General features: G+C 42.0%; 1 protein-coding gene across 18 annotated transcripts in view; it reads left to right on the forward strand.

Annotated features, from left to right (window-relative positions):
* Nucleotides 1-2,852: 2,852 nt before the first annotated feature.
* SGK3 (serum/glucocorticoid regulated kinase family member 3) overlaps nt 2,853-26,067 on the forward strand; it is a 148,398-nt gene continuing 125,183 nt past the window's right edge. For 11 of the 18 annotated variants that reach the window (XM_045398352.3, XM_073998878.1, XM_073998898.1 and 8 more), the window contains exon 1: nt 2,853-3,148. The gene's annotated coding sequence lies outside the window, so the exon portion shown is untranslated. The remainder of the gene's footprint in view (nt 3,149-26,067) is intronic. The other 7 variants (XM_045398350.3, XM_073998882.1, XM_073998879.1 and 4 more) reach the window with 1 other exon arrangement.

Here is a 26,067-nt window from a genome sequence, read left to right on the forward strand (position 1 = left end):
GACAATAGCAGTCACTTGACATTATGTTACAGGCATTCTACTAAATTCATTTGATCCTCATAGCAATTTCATGAGATTAGCACTATTATCTCTGTTTTACTGAAGAGGAAAAAGCACTATTATCCCCAGGTTACTGACGAAACCAGTGCTCAGAGAAGTGAAACAATTTGCCCAAAGCAGAAAGTGGCAAACCAGGAGTTAAACATGGGTCTGTCCAATTCCAAAGCTTGTGTTCAAAATCTCTATACTATAGATAAAACAGATGAACAAAATATTTGCCCTATCTGAATGAACAGAATCATATTTTCAAAGAAAGTATTGGGACCCATAGTCTGATAAAAAGCTCTATTTTAAAAATTTATTTACATGAAATATTTCATAAAGGTATAAACATCAGCTAGACATTTAGCTGAACATTCAACAACTTTTTTTTTTTACAGTCTAAACTTGGAAACATAACAGAAAATGGGGATATAACCTATATATCTATCTATAGGTGAATATGATTAATCAAAGTGATCAGCCTTGGCCGGGTGTGGTGGCTGAAGCCTGTAATCCCGGCACTTTCGGAGGCTGAGGCAGGTGGATCATTTGAAGTCAAGAGTTCGAGACCAGCCTGGCCAACATAGTGAAACCCTGTCTCTACTGAAAATACAAAAATTAGCTGGGCGTGGTGGCGCATGCTTGTAATCCCAGCTACTGGGGAGGCTGAGGCAGGAGAATTGGGAGGCAGAGGTTGCGGTCAGCCGAGATCATGCCACTGCACTCCAGTTTGGGTGACAGAGTGAGACCCTTTCTCAAAAAAAACAACCAAAACAACAACAACAAAGAAATCAGCCTTAACATTTGCCCTTAAAACCAATTTTAGACTGGGTGTGGTGGCTCATGCCTGTAATCCCAGCACTTTGGGAGGCCAAGGCAGGTGGCTCACCTGAGGTAAGGTGTTCAAGACCAGCCTGGCCAACATGGCGAAAACCTGTCTCTACTAAAGATACAAAACATTAGCTGGGCATGGTGGCAGGCGCCTGTAATCACAGCTACTCAGGATGTTGAAGCAGGAGAATCGCTTGAACCTGGAAGTCGGAGGAGGTTGCAGTGACCTGAGATCGTGCCATTGCACTCCAGCCTGGGCAACAAAAGTGAGACTCTGTCTCAAAAAAAAAAAAAAAAGAAAGAAAGAAAGAAAAAAACTAATTTAATTACAGTGAAAAAGTCCTTAGTAGTCTGTGAATATATTTACCTCCTCTAGCTTTTTGAGAAATCTAGCTATTAAACTGCAGCTCTCAGACTGTAAAGGCAAAATGCCTAACATCTTGTCAGCTGATCAATTGAACCCAGCTTCAGCAACACAGTGAAACCCGTCTCTTAAAAAAAAAAAAAAAAAGAAAAGAAAATACATAAAATGTTTATGGGAGGTGATCTCCGTGTGTGTGTGTGTGTGTGTGTGTGTGTGTGTGTTCTTCACAATAGGACAAATTTATTGAGAAATGTTGTAGTGGTTCCCAGATGTTTATTTTTTAAAAAAGTCAAAATGTGGTGATAGCCAGGTGTTTGTCTCTAAAGTGAGAATGATGTCATTCCACTTGGAGTTTATTGACACAGAACTTCCTTTTGTCTGAGAAATCTCCAGCACTGTGAATATGGCTTTAATTAAGAGATACACTGATCACTTGTTGATTTTGTTACAAGGGAGGAACTTCTCTAATCTATGTGGACTGCTTTGTGGACCACAGTAAAACATAAAAAGGACCACTGGCAATGTGTTGATTTGTATCTACTGTATTCTTATATTCATTTCTGAAAACTACTGTTTAGAAAGTTCTGTAGGATTACTGAAGTATAAAATGTATTTGGATTCGCAATCCACTTTTTAAAGAGAGGCCATATTGTGGTTATTGACATTAAAAATGAATGTTCTTACCCATACTTGTGGGGCTAAATCTTTGAATATCATTTTAAAACATGAGGAAATGTCTTCTGAATTTAGGGAAGTCACACATAGATCCGACTTCCTCTAAAAACCTTTGGCACTTTATTTGTTCATAGATTTGTGGCAAGTTCTCTGGAATCATATGATCTAAAGTACAAATCATTGTCTCAAAATCTAAGGCATGATATGCACATGGGAATCTTTAAGTAGTTGTCTGAGTCTATCTTCAAGTGATATCTGATAAGACCTAAATTATAGTAGTGTCGTGGGACGAAGAAAACAACCCACTCTACTTTAAAATCTTAACCACTTGACTCCACATCCATTGAACCATGTAATTCTTAGTTCTCCATTCAGCTTCTCTATCTGTTAAAAGAGAGAAACAGGTCTAAAATGCAGCTTCTGTAATTCAAGAATGAGTAATAAGGAGCTGTAAAGTGTGCACTCGGCTGACTTGGAGATTAATGGGAATAAAAAGTAGATCTAAAAAGATGTAGGAAAAGAAATTTCTCTGCACATAGGATCTGCCAATTTGTGAAAGTTCTCCACTGTTTATAAACACAAGGGCCGTAACTCTGCTAATGAAAAAAGTGGAAAACTGTCCAAATAATGCTAAGTGAATCACAGTTATTCTCAATTATTTGGATACTTAATTCACTCCTCTGAGTTTCCAGTTTACACCAAGCCAACCCCCAACACCCCGGGCTGACCCAGGGGGTCCTGATCCCTGCACACACCAGGTCATCTCCGCTGGGCCCTGGTGCTTTGGCCCGTGCGGGTCTTGAGCCCCAGGGTAGCGGCCACTGAGGGCGCAGCAGCGGGAAACACCGGAGTCTGTGACTCCAGACAGGACCCACCGTGTCCTCTTGAACTTTGCACAGCGCGTGACGGGGGCAGACAGCGCACCGCGGCCCGGCCTTTCGCGGGGGTCCTCGGGGAAGAGAGAGGAGCGCGGGCTTCTTCGGAGGCCTGAGCCGGACGCAGCCTGCAGCCCCTCCCCGCACGGGCTGCCCCCGACCCGCCGCTCGCGCCGCTCTGCTGGGATCCGGCGCCTTCCCCGGCTGTCCTCGGCCTCCCGCACGCTCCGCGGGAGGAGCCGCCGGCGGCCGTGACGCGTCAAGGAGGAAACGCCGGCGCCCGGCAGCCCTGCCGGGAAGGAGGAAGCGCAGTGCGTTCGGCTCCGCGCCCACTACGCCGGGAGCAGCACCGCGGGGCCGGGTAGGTGCGGGACCGGCGGGAGGGTCCGCGCGCCCGGGACTCAGACGGCGGCCCGGGGCGGGAGGAGACGGGGCGGGGCGAGGGCCGCCCGGGCCTCGGCCGCTGCCTGTCCTCGGAAAAAGCCGTACCCCCGCCCAGCCCCCGGCTCCTGGAGAGTTTGTGGTCTTTGTTTCCACGAGGTGAATTCAGATCCTGCCTCGAGATTCCTAAACGTCCAAGGGGTGTCGGTGGCTGGACCTTGTTAACCCGCACGCAGCCGCCGAGCCTGGAGGAGCCGGGAACGCCGAGCTGAAAGTGGGTGCAGGTCACCTGCGAGGGTCGGGGAGGGGGCAGGCGCCAGAGTGGGGTGGATGGAATCGTTTAACCTGTTGTCAGCGGATGTGTAGTAAGAGATCTTAACACGTTGCATCTTTTAAGTTCTCTGTGATTTGAACCCTTACGTCTCTTCAAGTGAATCTGGCCCTGTTAATTCTCAGTTTTAGCCATGGGCATGTACCCACTAGAAGTGCTTTGAGATTTTTAGATTCTGTCATTTTTAGTCATCGTTACTTGGAAAGAGAAAAGAGAAAGGAATCATCTCATGAAACTTAAAACGCTTTCGTTGAGTTGTGCACAGTGACTTCTGAACCATGAGTAGAATTTCAGTCCTGCACCAGAGACTACTTAGGGTGCACTTGGGTGCAAAATAAATACAGAGCACTGTAATTTCTAAATCTTTGTCAAAGTGAAAAAAAGACTGTTGTGTATTTTGATTCTCTCCCTTCTCACCAGATTGAGACTTCACCCAGCCAATCTGGGAGGTGCCTTCTTTATTTACCAAACACTTACATAGTTCTTACTATGCGCTGGGCTCTTTCTAAGTGCTTTATAAATATTAAATCAAATTATTAACTCAACATATTATAGCGGTTCTAGCAATGAAGAGGTTATCCATACTTTAGTTCCCCAAATGTCGTTGGAAGAGCTATAAACATTAGAAGAAGTTTTAGGCGTGTTTTAGCACCGGGTGTGCCGCTGGTCCCCTTGGCTACCACTTCTGTAAGACAAGCCACCACCCCTGCATTTCCCTGGGGTAAGGGAGCCTGAAGCTCCTGGGAATGCGACCTGTTCAAAGTGGTGTTGGCCAGAACATGAATGACTTGTGTAACATGGTCTCTGTCAACTGCCATTGTGCCCATCGGCTAACTCTGGAGACACCGGAACTTCCCCTTCTTTAACTGCCACTGCATGGAGCCTACTTTTGTTTTTGAAAAGAGCTTTGTTCCTAATCTGTTCGACATTATTTATATGAAATTATTTATATGACATAGTTTAGATATGAGGGTCAGATTGAACTTGAAATGTACTATAAAATAGAACATTTTTGTTTGCACACATCAATATAACAAACAACGTTTTGTAATTTTACTGCTATTTGCTCTTGGAAACATTGAATTGGTAGGTCAGCCTCATAAGTGTACATTTTGTGATTTGCAGATATTCAGAGAGGATATTTTTTCAGAATAACATGCCCTCTTCAAATGTGCACCATTAGAGACCCAATGGGGTGACTAAGATAGACATGATTCTTGTAATTATGGTGACTATGAATGTAATGTCAAAATCTGCACATCAGACTAGCTTTCTGACTCCCTCTCTCCCTTTCTGCGCCCCCTCCCTCCCTTTCTGCCCCCCCTCCCTTATCTCTCTCTCATATATTTAACTTTTCAGGGAGATGATTAAGTGAGCCGATAAGCCTTATTTAATAGGATGATGAAGTGTCTCTTGAAGCAAAAAGGCTCATGTTCCTCTGATATAGTAATAATTTATGGCACAACAGGCATTAGTGTCATTCGTGAATTCAGTTTAGCCAGATGACCCCTGGCATTTTCATGGCTTGCAAAGTGCTTCCAGACATACTCATTTACCCTTCAGAGAGATCTGTGTAGTTGATCTCTTAACTACTTTTTATTACCTGTTTTTACAGGTGAAGAAACTGAGGCATAGAAATGTTAAAGTGCTTTAGCCTGGATTGCACAGCAGGTGAGAGGCAGAGCTTGAATGGAGGGCAGGTGTGTGGACAGTGCCTGGCACGTGCAGGCCTGTAATAAACATCTGTGGAATGAATGACTCTTCATGGCTTCGGATACCTTGCTCTTCAAAACATGTCTCTCAAAATACCATAGTAATTGATTTTTGCCTGAGAGATTTTCCAGGCCTAGTCCAATGCCTCTCTTATTTCAAACAGTATCTGATACAGCACATTTTCTACAAAAAGGATGGGAATGCCCTTGGACTCATTTCTTAGGATTTGCCACCTCTGGTTTTTGAAAAAGAAAATAGGTGGGGTGTTTCTTTCATCCTACTTTTTTTCTCTGATTTTGAGAGTTTAGAACAGACACATGGTATTTAAGTTCGTGTTGACAGCCTTCTTTTTTTCTTTCTTTCTTTCTTTTTTTTTTTTTTTGAGACAGAGTCTTGCTGTTTTGCCCAGGCTGGAGTGCAATAGCGCAGCCTAGGCTCGCTGCAACCTCTGCCTCCCGGGTTCAAGCAATTCTCCTGCCTCAGCCTGGGACTGAGTAGCTGAGTAGCCTGAGTAGCTGGGACTACAGGCGCATGCCACCACAGCATTTTTTTTGTGTGTTTTTAGTAGAGACAGGGTGTCACCATGTTGGTCAGGCTGGTCTCAAACCCCTGACCTCAAGATCCGTCCGCTTGGCCTCCCAAGGTGTGAACCGCTGTACCTGGCCACAGCTTACTTATCTCTCTGAACTACTTAGATTTATGATCAAGTTCAAACTCAGTGATCATAGGTATTGTAAATATTTTTGAAATAAAACTATGTGTTTTACTGAAATATTGCAATGACTTTAGCATAAAGGGTCTTAAAAAATACACACAAAATTCCTCAACTATTTATATGCTTTAAGCATAGCCCTCTGTACCTAAAGTATGTGATTTCCAAGTGGATAACCTTCAATTAGAGAGGATAATATGGTCATTATCTGGCGGGAGGAATTGAGAAGGGTTATCAGGGAGAGATGAGAGATGGGATGGCCTTTCCCATGAGGTGTATTAGGCAGTAAGAAACCCTTAATGAAGACAGAGTCATCTGCCTGTCAACGCTTTTTTGTGTGGGAGTGGAATAAAATACCTTTGAAACCTGCCTTGTTTCAGAAACCACTTTACCTTTTCCAATTCTCATGTTTTCTCTTTTTTAAAAAAATTAATGTAAATTACTGACTAAACTGCTGATTCATGAAACTCAAATTATGTAACATGTTATTCCTGACGGATGTAACAGCTCCCATATTATTTTAAGCAACTCAGTGTCTCTGTTTTCCTTTACCTTTTCCATTTCTCATGGTGGAGACTTTGCTCTCATTTCACTCCCCTGCCCAGTATCATGGAGAAAAGTGGTAAATCTAAGAGGTGCTACTTCCACATCTTGTAGTTCACATCAAAGAAGTTTTAACTCAATGCTAACTTTCAGTTGTCATTGCCGAGGAAGACAATGTGGAAATCAGATGTTAAAGGCCAATTGAAAGCATCACCCAGTAAAATTGTATTGGCTGTCTGAAGCCGAGCCAGAGGCTTTTCAAAGGGAGTTAGGGCAGTGTGCAGTATCCTTGCCTTTGTCCAATTTCTCAAATCCTTTCCTATTTCTCCAGAGTTCTGAAAACCTGCCTAAGTTCACCTCCTTGTAGCCACTGTTATTCTATTACGCTAAATCAAAATCTGCTTTCTTTGGGTGGGATTGGGGGTGACTGAAAGAAACGTGAAGATACAAGGGAAATTGTTAGAGGGCGAGGGACTGTTAATATGTAAGACAGAAAATGGAGGTGTGTGTGAAATAAGTAATGTTAGTGAGGTCTTGTGACAGAGGATTCCTGTGCAGTGCAGCTGTGCTTCCCCTGACAGGGCCGTATATATAGGAAAGACCTATATGGAATGAAAATTTGAGAAGAACTAGAAACATCTCTTGGCATGATACGATATTGGTGGGCAGAGTTACTTTGTACCATCAAGTGCAGAAGTGTTCTTGTGGGTAGCTCTTTCTTCAAGCCACTAAGTGAGTTTGTTGGCAGATAATTAAAATGTAGAGGCCAGGCACGGTGGCTCATGCCAGTAATCCCAGCACTTTGGGAGGCCAAGGCGGGCGGATCACCTGAGGTCAGGAGTTCGAGACCAGCCTGGCCAACATGGTGAAACCCTGTCTCTAATGAAAAAAAACAAAACAAAACATAAATTAGCTGGGCATGGTGGCGCATGCCTGTAAGCCCAGCTACTTGGAAGGCTGAGGCAGGAGAATCTCTTGAACTCGGGAGGTGGAGGTTTCAGTGAGTGAAGATTGTGCCATTGCACTCTGGCCTGGGCAACAAGAGTGAAACTCTTTTTCTAAAAAAAAAAAGAGAAAGAAAAAAAAGGCCGGGCACGGTGGCTCACGCCTGTAATCCCAGCACTTTGGGAGGCTGAGGCGGGCGGATCACCTGAGGTCAGGAGTTTGAGACCAGCCTGGCCAACATGGAGAAACCCCGTCTCTACTAAAAATACAAGATTACCTGGGGATGGTGGCACATGCCTGTAATCCCAGCTACTCGAGAAGCTGAGGCAGGAGAATGGCTTGAACTCAAGAGGCAGAGGTTGCAGTGAGCTGAGATCACGCCACTGCGTTCCAAACTGAGCGACAGAATGAGACTCCTTCTCAAAAAAAGAAAAAAAAAGAAAAATGGATTTCATATGTAATATATTCATAGGACTCACCGATTAGCCAGTCTACAGACTGCTGAATGAAACGTATTCAAGTACAGCGGTGCTTCGTAAGTTTGAAAATAAGAGGGAACTTTATTATTCTAGTTATGTTTTTAATTAATTAATTATTATTATTATTATTATTTTTGAGACAGAATCTTGCTCTCTTGCCCAGGCTGGAGTGCAGTGGCATGATTTCAGCTCACTGCAACTTCCACCTCCCAGGTTCAAGCGATTCTCGTGCCTCAGCCTTCTGAGTAGCTGGGTCTACAGTTGTGCACCACCATGCCCAGCTGATTGTTTTTGTATTTTTGGTAGAGACAGGTGTTGCTGTGTTGGCTAGGCTGGTCTCAAACTCCTGGCCTCAGTTATCCACCTGCCTCAGCCTCCCAAAGTGCTGGGATTACAGGCGTGAGCCACCGTGCTCGGCCTACTGTAGTTATTTACCTCCCTATTTTTTTTTTCTTTTCTTTTTGACATGGAGTCTTGCTCTGTCACCCAAGCTGGAGTGCAGTGGCACAATCTCGGCTCACTACAACCTCCCCCTTTGGGGTTCAAGCGATTCTCCTGCCTCAGCCTCCGAAGTAGCTGGGACTACAGGCGCCTACTACCACACCTGGCTAATTTTGTATTTTTAGTAGAAACAGGGTTTCACCATGTTGGCAAGGCTGGTCTTGAACTCTTGACCTCAAGTGATCTGCCCACATCGGCCTCCCAAAGTGCTGGGATTACAGGCATAACCCACTGCTCCTGGCCTACCTCCCTATTTTCTAACCAAAAACAGATAAAGATTAACTTAAAATGATTTAAATTCCAACTCAGCATCTATACATGCAGATAAACATATATATGTGTGTGTGTGTGTGTGTGTGTGTGTATGACCAGTATATAGTCTACGTAATCTAATGCACATGTATGTGGTTTTTGTTTTCTTTCTTTTTTTTTGAGACAGATTCTTACTATGTTGCCCACACTGGAGTGTAGTGGCACGATTTTGGCTCACTGCAACCTCTGCCTCCCAGGTTCAAGTGATTTTCCTCCCTCAGCCTCCTGAGTACCTGTGATTACAGACTCGTGCCACCACGCCTGGCTAATTTTGTATTTTTAGTTGAGACAGAGTTTCTCCGTGTTGGTCAGGCTGGTCTTGAACTCCCGACCTCAGATAATCTGCCCGCCTCAGCTTCCCAAAGTGCTGGGATTACAGGCGTGTGCCACCATGCCCGGCCAGATGTATGTTTTATATATGACTAGCTCAAAGGGAATTTTGGACTCATATTCTTAGTTTCCCGAGAAAACACATGCATCTTCACCCCCATTTTAATTTTAGTTTTGTCTTCCATTTTTTAAACTTTAAATTATAAAGGTATACAAGACTGAGGTAGGAGGATTGCTTGAGCGCAGGAGTTCAATATTACGGTGAGCTATGATTGTGCCACTGCACTGCAGCCTAGGTGACAGATTGAGACCCTATCCACCCCCGAAAAAAAAGTATGTATGCTCTTAAATTCAAGCAATTGAGAAGCATATGTAATAAAAAAAAATCCTCTCCACTCTAATTTTATCCACAAAGATAACCACTGCTGCAGCTGTTTTTATACCCTTCTAGACTTTTTCATGCTTACATAAATTTGTGTATCTATATACATACACAAGAGTTTTTGTTGTTGTTGTTTGTTTTTTATAATGGGAATTGTTTTACACGATTTGTTATTTTGGTTTTTAAATTTTATTTATTTATTTATTTATTTATTTATTATTTTTGCGTGTGTGTGACAGGGTTTTACTCTATCTCCCAGGCTGGAATGCAGTGGCACGATTGTGACTCACTGCTGTTTCGACCTCTAGGGCTCAAGCGATCTTCCTGCCTTGGCCTCCTGAGTACTGGTGTGTGCCACCATACCCAACTAATTGTTTTTAATTTTTAGTAGAGACAAGATCTTACTATGTTGCCCAGGCTGGTCTTGAACCCTTGGGCTCAAGTAATCCTCCTGCCTCTGCCTCCCAAAGTGCAGGAATTGCAGATGTCAGCCACTGTGCTGTGCCCATCCTGTTTCTTATTAAACCTATATATAGACATCTATAGATCTATATCATTAGTTTTGATAGCTGCATAGTATTCCGCTTTATAGTTGATTATCCATTTTCTGTTATTTCTATTGCTAACATTTTTACCATTTTGAGTCTTTTAAAATATATTTAAATCACCAAAGTAATACTTTTTTGGACAAATAAAAGAAGAAATAGAGAAAATAAGAATTACCAGGAAATCTATCACTCATTGGTAAACCGCTATTAGCATTTTTGAGTATGTCCTTCTAGGCTTTTATTTGTGTGTGCATGTGCATATCTTCAATGCCATTTTTAAAAGTTTCCCTTATACAGACTTGCTTTGTTGGTTAGAGAATCACACTTACGTAGCCAGCCAACGTCACAGATTCCGTGCACCTTTGAACCAGTTATTTTACTGTTTCCTGGCCACCTGCCATGCCCCAGCCCTGGCTAACACTCTTGGAAATTTATACTACTGCTCATAAAGGGAATAACAGTGTGTGGATAGATTGACAAATCCATCCAAATTAACATAAAGCACATGTTCTTCTAATGAGAGTCTGTCAATATTTGTATTTTAAGTTCATCTAAAATACAAGATATTTAAGAAGAGAAATGATAGGATGTTCACATGTAATTGATTGTAATCACTAAAGGAGAAGCAGAAATAATTGACTCGAATCAAGGAAAAAGTGGCTGTTCTAAATTTCAGTTAGGAATTAGAACAACTGGCATGGTAGGTCATGCCTGTAACCCCAGCACTTTTAGAGGTTGAAGTGGGCAGATCACTTGAGCTCAGGAGTTTGAGACCAGCCTGGGCAACATGGTGAAACCTAGTCTCTACAAAAAATACAAAAAATTGGGCCAGGCATGGTGGCTCACGCCTGTAATCCCAGCACTTTGGGAGGCCAAGGCGGGTGGATCACCTGAGGTTAGGAGTTTGAGACCAGCCTGGCCAATGTGGTGAAACTCTTTCTTTACTAAAAATACAAAAATTAGTTGGGCGTGGTGGTGGGTGCCTGTAATCCCAGCTGCTTGGGAGGCTGAGGTAAGAGAATTGCTTGAACCCGGGAGGTGGAGGTTGCAGTGAGCCGAGATCACACCATTGCAGTTCAGCCTGGGTGACAAGAGCAAAACTCTGTCTCAAAAAAAAAAACAAAAACAAAACAGCAACAAAAAAAAAACCTCTCTCTCTCTATATATATATAAAATTAGCCAGATGTGGTGGCACACACCTGTGGCCCCAGCTACTGGGAAGGCTATGGTGGGAGGATTGCTTGAGCTGCAGAGGTGGAGGTTTCAGTGAGCTGTGATCATGCCACTGCACTCCAGCTTGGGTGACAGAGCAAGGCCCTGTCTCACAAACAAAACAAACAAAAAAAGAAATTAAAACAGTTGAACTTGAGATGTTTTGAAATACTCGTCTAATAATGAGTACATTGTTTATAGTATAATTGGTTTAAACAGCGCTGCCACCAATGGTGGGAATAGGTGACCTTGAAGTTTCTTGTGATCCTATTATAGGCTGTCTCAGAGTCAGTAACACTTGACTTAGTATAATTTCATGTACACAACTCCCTCTTCACATACTAAAGCCACCAGTCTTTCCAGACAGCATTGGTCTGTGCTGACATCTCTCCATCCATCCGCTTTTCTTCTCCCAAGATGTGAGTACACAATCTACCGCACATGGTCCACAGCAGGTGTAGGCTCCTGCACCCATTGTGGCCTCCCCTGCTTTCTGAGAGCTTGCTCTCCTTTATAAACCTTGTTCTTTTTTTGCTCTTCTTCCACCTCTTGCATCAAGAAAATTTCTGTCTTTTCTCTATCCCACTGTCTTCATGTTGGTCTTAAGCAAAATGGATACTAATCATGGTAATACGTTTAAGAGCAGGCCTTTAATAAGGAAACGGAAAGCTTTTAGTTTGGGAAGAAACATAGACATTATGAAGAACTAGTGGTTTCAACCATCAAAGCCCTTGAGAGTACCTAGTAATTCCTTTTAAAATATCCACAGAAGTCCACACCCACCTCCTCTTCTCTAAAAAAGCTCTTTTTCCTGAAGCATCGGCATGAACTATAAAATTTAAAGCTATTTATCTTTTTTTTTTTTTTTGGCTCGTGTCATTGCAACAGCATTGTTTTGTGCTTTTTTTTTCCCCCAGTTAAAGATGTCAGTCATGTTATGGATTGAATAGAGTGTTTTGCTCTTGAAAGCTAACTCCCAGATATGACCACTGTTCCTTTTAGAAAATATATCTAAAGTTCTATCAGACTTTAAAATAACCTTTTTGTTTTCAAGTAAGTTAAAGACTAAGAAGGGTATCTTGGGCCAAAGGTTAGCAATCTTTCAGAAGTGGTATGTCAGGATTCCCAACCACTTCCTTCCAGATTTTTATCAGTAGAGATATGCACTGGTGAGAGCTTGGATCAGATCCTTGGGACTTACAGAGGAAGCAATACTGGTTCAGGAATTCTAGGTCCCTGCTGGAGACTCTTAACAAGAGTTGGAGATAGAGGATCAGGCCCTGGAAACTGACTGCATACCAACTTCAGCTTGCCTATAAAGGTGCGTGGGCCAGATGGTATAGGAAGCTCCACACCGAGACAATAGCTACTTAAGCTGCACTGAGAGTAAAGGCTTATTTTCTCACAAACAACAGTGGAAAAGATTTTGTAATCCCAGCACTTTGGGAGGCCGAGACGGGTGGATCACTAGGTCAGGAGATCGAGACCATCCTGGCTAACACGGTGAAACCCCGTCTCTACTAAAAAATACAAAAAACTAGCCGGGCGAGGTGGCGGGCGCCTGTAGTCCCAGCTACTCAGGAGGCTGAGACAGGAGAATGGCCCGAACCCGGGAGGTGGAGCTTGCAGTGAGCTGAGATCTGGCCACTACACTCCAGCCTGGGCGACAGAGCGAGACTCCGTCTCAAAAAAATAAATAAATAAAATAATAGAAAAGATTTTGTAAAGATGTTTTTGGTTTGTTTTTGTTTTTTGTTTTCCTGAGGTCTCACTCTGTCACCCAGGCTGGAGTGCAGTGGCACGATCTCGGCTCACTGGAACCTCCACCTCCTGAGTTCAAGTGATTCTCCTGTCTTAGCCTCCCAGGTAGCTGGGACTACAGGCATGTACCACCACGCCTGGCTGACTTTTGTGTTTTTACTAGAGACAGGGTTTTACCGTGTTAGCCAGGATGGTCTTGATCTCATGACCTCATGATCCGCCCGCCTTGGCCTCCCAAAGTGCTGCGATTACAGGTGTGAGCCACCGCGCCTGGCCTCTGAAAAGATGTTTTTATTCAGCCTCCCAACCACATGGTGCTAACATTGATGATGGCTTAGACATGAGAGTGCTATATTATTTACTTGTTTAAACTGTTACTGTATTAGGTCGTTCTTGTATTGCTGTAAAAAAATAGCTGAGACTGAGTAATTTATAAGAAAAGAGGTTTAATTGGCTTCTGGTTCTGCAGGCTGTACAGGAAGCATCTGCTTCTGGGGAGGCCCCAGGAAGCTTACAACCATTGCAGAACATGAAGGGGGAGTAGGGACATCATGTGGCGAGAACAGGAGCAAGAACAAGAGTGGGAAGGTGAAGGTGCCACACACTTTTTTTTTTTTTTTTTTTTTTTTTGAGACGGAGTCTCGCGCTGTGTCACCCAGGCTGGAGTGCAGTGGCGCGATCTCGGCTCACTGCAAGCTCCGCCTCCCAGGTTCACGCCATTCTCCTGCCTCAGCCTCCGAGTAGCTGGGACTACAGGCGCCCGCCACCACGCCCGGCTAGTTTTTTTTGTATTTTTAGTAGAGACGGGGTTTCACCATGTTAGCCAGGATGGTCTCGATCTCCTGACCTCGTGATCCACCCGCCTCGGCCTCCCAAAGTGCTGGGATTACAGGCTTGAGCCACCGCGCCCGGCCAACCACACACTTTTAAATGACTCGTTATGGTGAAGACAGCACCAAGCCATGAGGGATCTGCTGCATGATCCAAACACCTTTCACCAGACTTCATCTCCACCATTGGAGATTACAGTTCAACGTGCGATTTGGGCAGAAACAAATATCCAAACTGTATCAGGTACCATTGTTAATAAACATTCAGAAGTAAGATTTTGTTATTTTTATTTATTTATTTATTTTGTAAAAGGGTCGGCCGGGGGCGGTGGCTCACGCCTGTAATCCCAGCACTTTGGGAAGCCAAGGTGGATCACCTGAGGTCAGGAGTTCGAGACCAGCCTGATCAACATAGTGAAACCCTGTCTCTACTAAAAATACAAAAAAAATTTAGCCAGGCATTGGTGGTGCATGCCTGTAATCACAGCTACTCGGGAGGCAGGAGAATCGCTTGAACCCAGGAGCCAGAGGTTGTGGTGAGCCAAGATCACGCCATTGCACTCCAGCCTGGGCAACAAGAGCAAAACTCTGTCTCAAACAGAAAAAAAAAAAAGAAAAGAAAAAGGGTCTTCCTCAGTCACGTAAGCAGGAGTGCAGTGGTGCAGTCTTAGCACACTGCAACCTTAACCTCCCAGGCTCAAGCCATCCTCCCACCACAGCCTCCCAAGTAGCTGGGAATACAGGCACGCACCACCACACCCAGCTAATTTTGTTTATTTTTTGTAGAGATGGGGTCTCACCGTGTTGCCCAGGCTGCTCTCAAACTCCTGGGCTGAAGCGATCCCACATCCTTAGCCACCCAATGTGCTGGGATTATAGGCAAGAACCACTTGGCCCAACTGTTATAATTTGTTAAAAATAGCTCTTATGTTTTGTAATTCTACATGTATGTAGTTGTACACAGTTGACAATTTAGTCCATTCTGACACAAGTACCTTTTTCTCATTTCTAATTGATCTCTTTTTATCCCACTCTCTCTTCTCACCAATATTTGGTTTAATTTTTTGTGTGTCTGTAAGGAGATTTTTTCCTGATGAAAGACAAGATATTCCAATGTTTTAGCAGAGAAAAGTTTTTAAGATTTCTTAGACTGCACCCCCTTTTCCCTTTGAACTTCGTCTCCCCTTTATATTTCTATTGTTTCTGACTTTTGCTAACATTAACATCATTTATTTCTAGTCTTCCTTTTAATTTTTTTATTAGGACTACCGGCTCATACCACCATGCCCAGCTATTTTTAAATATTTTTTGTAGAGACAGGGTCTAGTGAGGGTCCTGTTGCCCAGGTTAGTGTCATACTCTTGGCCTCAAGCTATCCTCCTGCCTCAGCTTCCCAAAACACTGAGATTACAGGCGTGAGCCGCCATACCCAGCCTATTTCTCCTTTTAAAAGTCCACTAAGGCTGGGCATGGTGGCTTACGCCTGTAATCCCAGCACTTTGGGAGGCTGATCACAAGGTCAGGAGTTTGAGACCAACCTAGCCAATATGGTAAAACCTCGTCTCTACTAAAAATACAAAAATTAGCTGGGCGTGGTGGTCGACACCTGTAGTGGTCGACAGCTGCTTGGGAGGCTAAGGCAGGAGAATTGCTTAAACTCAGAAGGCGGAGGTTGCAGTGAGCTGAGATCTTGCCACTGCTCTGGGTGACAGATCTGTCACGCCATTGCTCTGGGTGACAGAGCAATACTCCGTCTCAAGAAAATAAATAACAACTAATAAAAAATAAAATAAAATGAAGTCCACTGAAGTGTAAAGTCTTTGTCCCATTGAAATTATTTATTGCTTTCACTGGACATGTTAGGATTAAAAATTTGCCTATGAGATGCAGAATGTTGTGTATAAAATGCTACCTTTTGTGTGGAAAGACCAGGAAAAAATAAGAATATGTTATGTTTTGCTTGACTACATGTAAAGGGACTCTGGAAGGACACATAAGAAATTGGCATTGTTGGTTTGGCATGGTGGCTCACGCCTGGGAGGCCAAGGCAGGTGGATCACCTGAAGTCAGAAGTTCAAGTCCAGCCTGGCCAATATGACAAAACCCCGTCTCTACTAAAAATACAAAAATTAGCTGGGTGCGGTGGCTCACGCCTGTAATCCTAATACTATGGGAGGCCAAGGCGGGCAGATCACAAGGTCAGGAGATCGAGACCATCCTGGCTAACATGGTGAAACCCTGTCTCTACTAAAAATACAAAAATTAGCCGGGTGTGGTGGTGGGCATCTGTAGTCCCAGCTACTCAGGAGGCTGAGGCAGGAGAATGGTATGAACCCAGGAGGCAGGAGCTTGCAGTGAGCCGAGATCAAGCTACTGCACTCCAGCCTGGGCGACAGAGCGAGACTCTGTCTCAAAAACAAAACAAAACAAAAAAATTAACTGGGCACGCTGGTGGATGCGTGTAATCCCAACTATTTGGGAGGCTGAGGCAGGGAAAATTGCTTGATCCCAGGAGATGGAGGTTGCAGTAAGCCGAGATCGTGCCACTGCACCCTAGCCTGGGTGACAGAGTAAGACTGTCTCAAAAAAAAAAAAAAAAAAAAAAAAAAATCAGTGTTTATCTCTATGGAGTGGGGGATAAGAATTGGGTGGATAGGGATGGGTGGGAAGCCGACTTCTCACTATGTTTTCTTTTTTTAACCCTGTGAATATGTAATGCATTGTTAAAATAATGTTTAAAATCATGTCCCAGAGTTTCCTGACTTTTAAAAAATAGATCTATATATATCTAGTGTTCTTTTCCCATATAAAGTCATTAGTAAGTTGTGTTTTAAATTTTTTTTTTTTTTTTTTTTAAGAATGCATGTGTAGTCTAGTCTCAAAGGACCAGTAGTAATTTGCAGGCGCCTTGCCATGGCTTTGTTCTCCTTCAGCCCTCTCAAATGCTGTGACTAAGATTCATTATGAAGCCTTCCATTAGGAAATTCTCATACTGCAAATACAGCCAAACCTTAAATTATTGCTGGCTTATTGGAAGAATCATTTAATTGAAATTATCTGCAGTATTTTGCCAAGTGGATACTCAGTTGTTTCCTAATAAAAACTCTTAGATAATACCAATGCAATTACTGCAACATCAGTTTATCTTTCTCCCATGATATCTTGTGTCTTATCATCATGGTTATAATTTTACCTACTTAAGATTATATGAGTTTGGTGCTTTTAGAAGGTAAAGGTTGGTTTACTTTTAGTATTTAGATAATTGTGCCCTTTTCAAGTTGTACATGCTAAACCAAATATTTTCTTTCATCAGAATTTTTGTAGTTTTTATCATGTATGACCTGTATTTTACCTCTCAGAGAAGAAAGAAAAAGGCACTAATATTTATTGAGTTCCTACCATATGCTGGGTGCTTTAGAGACATTATTTTTTTTTTTTTTTTTTTTGAGACGGAGTCTCACGCTGTTGCCCAGGCTGGAGTGCAGTGGCGCGATCTCGGCTCACTGCAAGCTCCGCCTCCTCGGTTCACGCCATTCTCCTGCCTCAGCCTCCTGAGTAGCTAGGACTACAGGCGCCTGCCACCGCCCCTGGCTAATTTTTTGTATTTTTAGTAGAGACGGGGTTTCACTGTGGTCTCGATCTCCTGACCTTGTGATCCGCCCGCCTCGGCCTCCCAAAGTGCTGGGATTACAGGCTTGAGCCACCGCGCCCGGCCTTAGAGACATTATTTTATTAAATACTCATAATAACGCTGTCGGATGGGTAGATCATTTTATTTTGCAGATGAGCCACTTGGGCATAGTGAGGTTTCCAAGGTTGCTGTTTGTGGCCGACACGGGGCAGAGCTGACCTGAACGGGTCTCTCTGGCTTTACCACGAGGTTCCCCTGTGTTACTGATAAGAGGGTAAAAGCTGACTCCTCTCAAAGCCCCTCATCTGAAAGAACAGGCAGAATTGATTAACAAATAACCCCTAGTACCATCTGCTGGTGAGGCAGTGGTTAAATTAGTTTGAAAATGGGCTTTCATTTTTACTTTATCATTGTGAAATCATATTAATGCTTCAATCTAGAAACTTGTGCCAGATTTCAAGAAGAAAGCTGATTCAAATGTTTTAAATATGTATTTTGTACCTAATAGAAAAAGACTAAATATTTTACGTTTAGCTGGGTGTGGTGACATGTGCCTGTAGCCCCAACAATTTGGAAAGCTGAGGCGAGAGGATCGCTTAAGCTCAAGAGTTTGAGGTTACAGTGAGCCATGATTGCTCTGCTGCACTCCAGCCTGAATGACAGAGCAAGACCCTATCTGTAAAAAAATGATTTAAAAGCTGATTGTGTTAAATCCTGAACCTATAGAATTTGAATATCTTATGCTGTTAACTGCAGAACTGTCAAACTCTTGCTATTAGTAACCAATGTCCTGTGAACTTTACCAGTGATTAAAAGTACTGTTGTCATATTCTAAAACCTAACAATGATAACCAGTACCACTTATATTAATCTGTGGAAATAGAGCAATAACTTTGTTGATTTTTGTTGCATGTTAGCTAAGTTCCTATTAACCAAGTAAAGATGATAGAACATGTTGGATCTGAATTCCTTTTTGTTTTTTTTGGGTTTTTTTTTTTTTTTGAGACAGGGTCTTGCTCTGTTGCCCAGGATGGAGTGCAGTGGTTCAATCTCAGCGCATTGCAGCCTCAATCTCCTAGGCTCAAGTGACCCTCCCACCTAAGCCTCCTGAGTAGCTGGGACTACAGGTGCGCACCACCTGGCTAATTTTTGTATTTTTTGTAGACACAGGGTTTTGCTGTGTTGCTCAGGCTGGTCTTGAATTCCTGGGCCCAAGTGATCCACCCACCTTGGCCTCCCAAAGTGCTGGGATTCTAGGCATAAGCCACCATGAGCCAGGTCTGAATTCTTATATACTACATTATCCTATGATTCTCTTATCTAATAAAAAGTATTATGATCCTGGGCAAAGATGGTGGTATAGTCTGGATGTGTCTCCCACAATGCATGTGTTGGAAACTTAATCCCCAATACAACAGCATTGGGAGGTGGGGCCTTTTGGGAGGTGTTTAGATCACAAGGGCTCTGCCCTCGTAAATGGATGAATGCTGTCATGAAAGTGGGAGTGGTTTTGCCCTCTCTTGCTTTCTGCCATATGAGGACACACAGTTTGTCCTTTTTCACCCTTTCTACCTTCCTCCATTCAAGGACACAGCAAGAGGCTCTCAACAGGTGCTGGAACCTTGATCTTGGACTTCCTAGCCTCCAGAACTGCAAGACATAAATTTCTATTCTTTATAAATTACCCAGTGTCAGGTATTCTGTTATAGCAGCACAAATGGACTAAGACAGATGGTGAGAAAGACGCTGAGAAAATTCAAATGATTGGAAAAGTTTAAAAAGAAGTAAAAAGTCACAAATAGTAAATGCAGAAGACAGAATAAACCCACAGCATACACTAGAGTAATTTACACTTAACACTTAAAAATAACAGCTTTATTGAGATATAATTCACATATCATTAAAGTTGCTTTTTAAACCACAATTCAGTGGTTTATTCACAGAGCTAGGCAGCCATCACCACTATCTAATTCCAGAACTTTCATCATCCTCAAAAGAAACCCTGGGCCCATTGTCAGTCACTCCCATCTCTCCTTCCAACCCGCCCCGAGTAATGACAAATTACTTTCTTTCTCTGCAGATTTACCTAGTCTGGACATTTTATTTTAAAAATGTGATCATACAATATATGATCTTTTGTGAGTGACTTCTTTCACTTAGTATAATGTTTTCAATGCTCATCCATGTTGTAGCATGTGGTACTTCATTTCTTTTTTTTTTTTTTTTCGAGATGGAGTTTCACTGTTGTCACCCAGGCTGGAGTGCAATGGTGAAATCTCAGCTCACTACAGTCTCCACCTCCCAGGTTCAAGTATTTCTCCTGCCTCAGCCTCCCGAGTAGCTGGGATTACAGGTACCCACCACCACACCCAGCTAATTTTTGTATTTTTAGTAGAGACAGGGTTTCACCATGTTGGCCAGGCTGGTCTTGAACTCCTGACCTCAGATGATCCACCCACCTTGGCCTCCAAAAGTGCTGGGATTACAGGTGTGAGCCACCGCTCTCCACCATTTCTTTTTATTGGTGAAAAAAATCCTGTTGTTGGGATGCCAAGGTGGGAGGATTGCTTGAGGCTAGGGGTTCAAGACAAGCCTGGGCAATAGAGTGAGACCCCACCTCAACAACAAGAACAGCAACAATAAATAAATAAATAGCGGAGTGTGGTGGTGTGTACCTATAGTCCTAGCTACTCAGGAGGCTGAAGTGGGAGGAATGCTTGAGTCTAGGAGTTCACCCAGTGAACTATGATCACACCACTGCACTCCAGCCTGGGCAACAGAGTGAGACCCTACCTGTTAAAAAAGAAAAATTTGGGGCTGGGCGCGGTGGCTCATGCCTGTAATCCCAGCATTTTGGGAGGCTGAGGCGGGTAGATCACAAGGTCAGGAGATGGAGACCATCCTGGCTACGATGGTGAAACCCTTTCTCTACTAAAAATACAAAAAGTTAGCTGGGCGTGGTGGCGGGCACCTGTAGTCCCAGCTACTCGGGAGGCTGAGACAGGAGAATGGCATGAACCGAGGAGGCGGAGCTTGCAGTGAGCTGAGATCGTGCCACTGCACTCCAGGCTAGGTGACAGAGCAAGACTCCATCTCAAAAAAAAAAAAAAGAAAAAAAAATCTGTTGTATGAATATACCATATTTTGCTTCTTCATTCATCTATTGGTTGATGTTTGGGTTGTTTTCACCTTTTGGCTATTACATATAATACTGCTATGAATATTTTTGACTAAGTTTTTGTATGAACATATATGTTTTAATTTCTCTTAGATGTATACCTAGGAGCAGAAGTGCTGGGTCATATGGTAACTCTTGTTTAACTTTTTGAGGAGTTGCCAGACTGTTTTCTAGAATGCCTACATTGATTGATTGATTGATTGATTGAGACAGAGTTTCACGCCTGTCGCCCAGGCTGGAGTACAGTGGCATGATCTCAGCTCACTGCAACCTCTGCCTCCTGGGTTCAAGTGATTCTTCTGCCTCAGCCTTCTGAGTATCTGGGATTACTGGTGTGCACCAGCACACCCAGCTAATTTTTTATATTTTTAGTGGAGATGGGGTTTCACCATGTTGGCCAGTCTTCAAACTCTTGACCTCAGGTGATCCACCTGCCTTGGCCTCTCAAAGTGCTAGGATTACACCAGCCACCCAGCACTTTGTGTGAGCCACCACACCAAGCCCTACCTTATTCTACAATCTCACCAATAATGTATGAGGTTTCAAATTTCTCTACATCCTCATCAACACTTTTCTTTCTTTCTATTTTAGCCATTTAAGTGGATGTGAAGTGATATTTCATTGTGGTTTTGATTTGAATTTTCTGAAAGTCTGTTGATGTTGAGCATCTTTTCAGGTACTTATTGGCCAACTGTATGTCTTCTCTACAGAAATGTCTACTCAGATTCTGTCCTTATTTAAAAAAATTTGGTTCTTTTATTGTTGAATTATAAGAATTATTTACATATTTTGAATATATGTCCCTTATGAGATATATAATTTACAAGTATTTTCTTCTATTCTATGAGTTTTCCTTTCACTTTCTTGATTTCCTTGGAGCACAAAAGTTTTAATTTTTAATGAAACCCATCTACTCGGTTTTTTCTTTGTTGCTTGTGCTTTTGGTGCCATATCATCTAAGAAATTATTAACTCAAGGTCACAGAGATTTACTCCTATGCTTTCTTCTAAGAGCTTTATAGTTCTAGGTCTTACTTTTAGATCTGTGATCTGTTTTGAGTTAATTTTTGTTTATGGTGTGAGGTAGGGGTCCAACTTCATTCTTTTGCATGTGTATGTCCAGTTGTCTCAGCACTGTTGTTTGTTTGTTTGTTTTGAGACAGTCTCACTCTGGAGTGCAGTGGTGCAGTCTCAGCTCACTGCAACCTCCCCCTCCCGTGTTCAAGCAATTCTCCTGCTTCAGCCTGCAGAGTAGCTGGAAATACAGGTGCCCACCACCAAGCTTGGCTATTTTTTTTTTTTCTTTTTGTATTTTTGGTAGAGATGGGATTTCGCCATGTTGGCCAGGCTGGTCTCGAACTCCTGACCTCAGGTGATCTGCCTGCCCCAGCCTCCCAAAGTGCTGGCGTTACAGGCATGAGCCACCGTGCCTGACCAAAAGTATTTTTTAATTTTCTTTATGACTTCCTCATTAACCCATTGATTACTTAAAAGAATATTGTTTAATTTCCACATATTTGTGAATTTACCAGATTTCCTTTGTTATCCACTTTCTAATTTAATTACATTTTTGTCAGAGAACACACTTTGTATGATTTTTTTACTTTTTAATTTAATGAGGACTTCTGAGGACTTCTTATGGGATAATATACGGACTATCTTGGAGAATGTTTCATGTGTACGTTAGAAGAATATGTATTCTGCTGCTTTATGTGGAATGTTCTATAGATGTCTATTAGGTTTAGTTGGTTTATAGTATTGTTCATATCTTTTTCCTTGTTGATCTTTTGTCTAGTTATTCCCCTAAATACTTTTTAAAGCACTATTTTAATGTTTCATATTAGAATAAATATGAAAATTCATTGCCAAGATAAAAGACTCAAATGGAAACATACGTTGTTTTAGTGGGCTATTCAAACCAAATTAAATTTGAAAATTATTTTCTCTGTTTACCTTTGGATATTAACATTTAAATGTAGCTTATGTTTAGTGGTGTCTGTGATTCTTTTGTGTCTGTGTATTAGGATTTACTAGTAGAATGTGCTGGAATATTTTTTTCAAACAGTATTGCCAACCATCTCAAACTAGCATTCATATTTTGAGAACCTTATTTGTTAGGAATTAAAAGTTTACTTGCTAACGTGGCTGAGACGACATCTCAAAAAAAAATGTGACAGAATGCACTGCATCTTCATGACAATTAGAAATGGAAAGCAGTTAAATTTTCTTGTTTTTCATTGGAACAGTATTTGATTTGCACCTATAAAAATTATATGAAATAGACATGTCAAAATTTGCAGTGGTAGAAAGGCCATGTGAGATCTACTTGGTGGAGGCAATTAAAAATGTTTCAACATACAAACGCTGGTAAATTATTTTCCTCAACTAAAAATATTTGGACATTTTAGTGCCACTGACCATGAGTTTGTGAAAACAATATAATTTAACTTTGCTTAGCTGGGCATGCTGGTGTGTACCTGCAGTCTCAGCTACTCGGGAGGCTGAAGCAGGAAAATCACTTGAACCCAAGAGGCAGAAGTTGCAGTGAGCCAAGACTGTGCCACTCCACTCCAGCCTGGGTTACAGCACAAGACTCTGTCTCCAAAAAAAAAAAATTTAACTTTGCCTTGTAGCACATATAAAAATTACTTTGTATTTTAAAAATAAATTGTTGGCCGGTGGCTCATGCCTGTGTTCCCAGCACATTGGGAGGCCAAGGCGGGTGGATAACCTGAGGTCAGGAGTTCAAGACCAGCCTGCCAATATGGTGAAACCTCCTCTCTACTAAAAATACAAAAATTAGCTGGGCATGGTGGCATGCACCTATAATCCCAGCTACTCGGGAGGCTGAGGCAGGATAATCGCTTGAACCTGGGAGGTGGAGGTTGCAGTGAGCCAAGATCATGCCACTGCACTCCAGCGTGGGCAACAGAGTCAAAATAATATCTCAAAAAAATAAAAAATAATAATAATAAATAAAGTATTGTTTTGATATTAAAAAAGCAAATATACACATTGCAGTGATTTTTCAAACTGCACTTGTAGTTAGAGTGATCTCTTATTTAATTAATCCTATTGTATAATAATGACCATATTGGAAGGCCATTCAGCCTAGGCTGATAGAGGGTATCAGTCAGAATGCAGAGGAAACATTCTACAAAGTGCGTATGGTACATATAGCCAGAAAAGTTGCATCATTTCGGTATTATTGGAGGGGATAGCAATTCAGGAGAAACTATAGATTGGATGACAAACAGAAGAATCAAGCAAGAATGTGATAGTGGGAAAAAGTTATAGAAGAAGTGGGCAAGAAAGTGATAGTGGGAAAAAGTATAGAAGTGGATGAAGGAGGAGGAAGCTGCAGTAATCTTTGCAGGTAGTGGCAAAGAGGCTGGTGCCCAGAAATGCATTCCTAGGCCTTCTAAATCTATTTCTACCTCTGGGAAGGAAATTTCTGAGAATGAAGTGTTGTTGAAATACATCTTCTTCAGTAGTATAGTTATTATTGTAATAGAATTATCTCTTTTCATTTTGATCATGTGGCAGTCGCCCCTGTTAGCAACACTGAATGTCCGAAGGAGTAAATGTGATTGTTTTAGTAAGTCGTTTCTAATCCTATGAAATGATTTAGGAAAGAAATGATGGATGTAAAAATGCTTGGCATAGTGAAGGGTACAAAGTAGCCATTTGATAAATAAATGTTGGCTGATATTAATCTGTTCATCATGTTCTATAATATTTAATAGCTGTAGGGAATCTAGAAGGCTTGGGTTCTACCATTAGATTCACTAATTTCAGTAACTCTTAGTAAATGATTTTATTTTCTTAGATTTTAAATTACTCAAAGTTCCTTCTACCTCTAAAATTCTATGGTTCTATTAAACTCATGTAGAAAAAAAGACTTTAAAGATTATTATTTTAATAGAGGTGGAAGTTTTTGTTCCCAACTTTTTAAATTTTAACTAGGGTACACTGCATGAATAAGATTCTTTATAGCATTATCTAAATCCAAGCACTGATTTATTTGAAAACAAAGGGTTTCTTTGCAGTGTCATTTAGCTTGGCATTGCTATGAATCCAAGAATTATTCTACATGAACCAGAGAACAGTAATGCAGTTGTACTTAAATTTAGAGTTCCACACAGCCATTCACCAGGGATGAATTGAGGTGAACAAGTACATCTAATTTAATTTGCAAAAGTTCTAAAATGTACTGATGGAATTTGTTGCAGGAATCACAGTGAAAAGCAGTTTGGAAATGTGGCTCAGATCATGCAAAGCTGTTGGATAAACTATCACTGCTTTTTGTTGTATTTTTTTCTGGATCTGTGTGATTGCTAGTAAAAATTGATAGTAACATAAATTTTTTTAAATGCTTTTTTTTCTTTTTCTTTCTTTCTTTTTCTTTTTACCATTTTGAAATGATGTATGGTGTGGTTGTTAGAGATGGATCAGCATGATTGGTCATCTTTGTTTTTAAAGGCAGCCAGTGGTTGGCCTCCAATAATGCTACGTGAAATTTTATTTCTGTGGTATACCTTATTTTAAAATGGTTAAAATTGTGAAAACCAAAATAAATTTTCTTTCTACTTCTATTAAAATTTTCTTTCCAACTCTTTACACATTCATTTGAGGTTTCCTGGGAAAAGTAGGAGGCAAACCATCCAAAGGTACTGTGGGTTTTCTAAAAACATTTTATTTTTTTTTTTATTTTATTTTTTTTTTTATTTTTGAGACAGAGTCTCGCTCTGCCGCCCAGGCTGGAGTGCAGTGGCCGGATCTCAGCTCACTGCAAGCTCCGCCTCCCGGGTTCACGCCATTCTCCTGCCTCAGCCTCCCGAGTAGCTGGGACTACAGGCGCCCGCCACCTCGCCCGGCTAGTTTTTTGTATTTTTTAGTAGAGACAGGGTTTCACCGGGTTAGCCAGGATGAAAAACATTTTAAATTCTTGCTATTAAAGTTCATTTATCATAATTCTATATACAGTACTCTCCCTTATCCATGGTGTTGCTTTCTGCAGTTCAGTTACTGGAGGTCAACTGTTGTCAAAAGTAGGTGCAGGGCCAGGCACAGTGGCTCATGCCTGTAATCCCAGCACTTTGAGAGGCCAAGGCGGGCAGATCACTTGAGATCAGGAGTTCAAGACCATCCTGGCCAACATGGTGAAACCCTGTCTTTACTAAAAATACAAAAATTAGCTGGGCTTGGTGGCGCACTCCTGTAATCCCAGCTACTCAGGAGGCTGAGGCAGGAGAATCGCTTGAACCCAGAAGGTAGATGTTGCACTGAGCCGAGATTGTGTCATTGTATTCCAGCCTGGGCAGCAGACCAAGACTCTGTCTCAAAAAAAAAAAAAAAAAAAAAGTAGGTGCGTACAGTACAATAAGATGTTTTGAGAGAGACCACATTCACGTAACTTTTATTACTGTATGATGTTATAATTGTTCTATTATCAGTTATTGTTAATCTTTTACTGTGCCAGATTTATAAAT

This window comes from Macaca fascicularis, chromosome 8 (genome assembly GCF_037993035.2).
Source record: "Macaca fascicularis isolate 582-1 chromosome 8, T2T-MFA8v1.1".
In the NCBI taxonomy this organism is placed as follows: domain Eukaryota; kingdom Metazoa; phylum Chordata; class Mammalia; order Primates; family Cercopithecidae; genus Macaca; species Macaca fascicularis.